Source organism: Arachis ipaensis, chromosome B04, assembly GCF_000816755.2.
Source record: "Arachis ipaensis cultivar K30076 chromosome B04, Araip1.1, whole genome shotgun sequence".
NCBI lineage: Eukaryota > Viridiplantae > Streptophyta > Magnoliopsida > Fabales > Fabaceae > Arachis > Arachis ipaensis.
Window position 1 is genome coordinate 10,490,697 of NC_029788.2, and position 451 is coordinate 10,491,147.

Genomic DNA, 451 nt, shown 5'->3' on the forward strand with positions numbered 1-451 from the left:
CAACGGCAAGGGCGAGGAGGAAGAGCAGAAACGGCGAATGACGAAGAACAGGAGCGGCGGCGGCAGCGAAGAGCAGTGGCGGTGAGGAGCAATGGCGGTAGCCCTTCCCCTTGCCTCTTCCCTCTTCCCTCTTCCCCTTTCCCCTTCCCTTCCATTCCCTTCCCCCTTTTCTTCCCGAAACCAAACATCCCCGTGATATCCTTTCCCCTTTCCCGTTTAACCCATTTTCTTTTTGTTTTTTTAATTAGGGGTATTTTTGGAATTAAAATTAAAAATTTGATAAAAAGGATGATTTTAAAATAAACTGAAATTTTTGGGACCATTTTGTAGCCGAAAAAAGACCGAAAACGAAATAAATTTTCGACCTCTACGTTAGAGACCAAAATCATACTTATAAAATATATATGAATATATGATTAAGATCAACAATTAAAATTACTATAACGTCTGA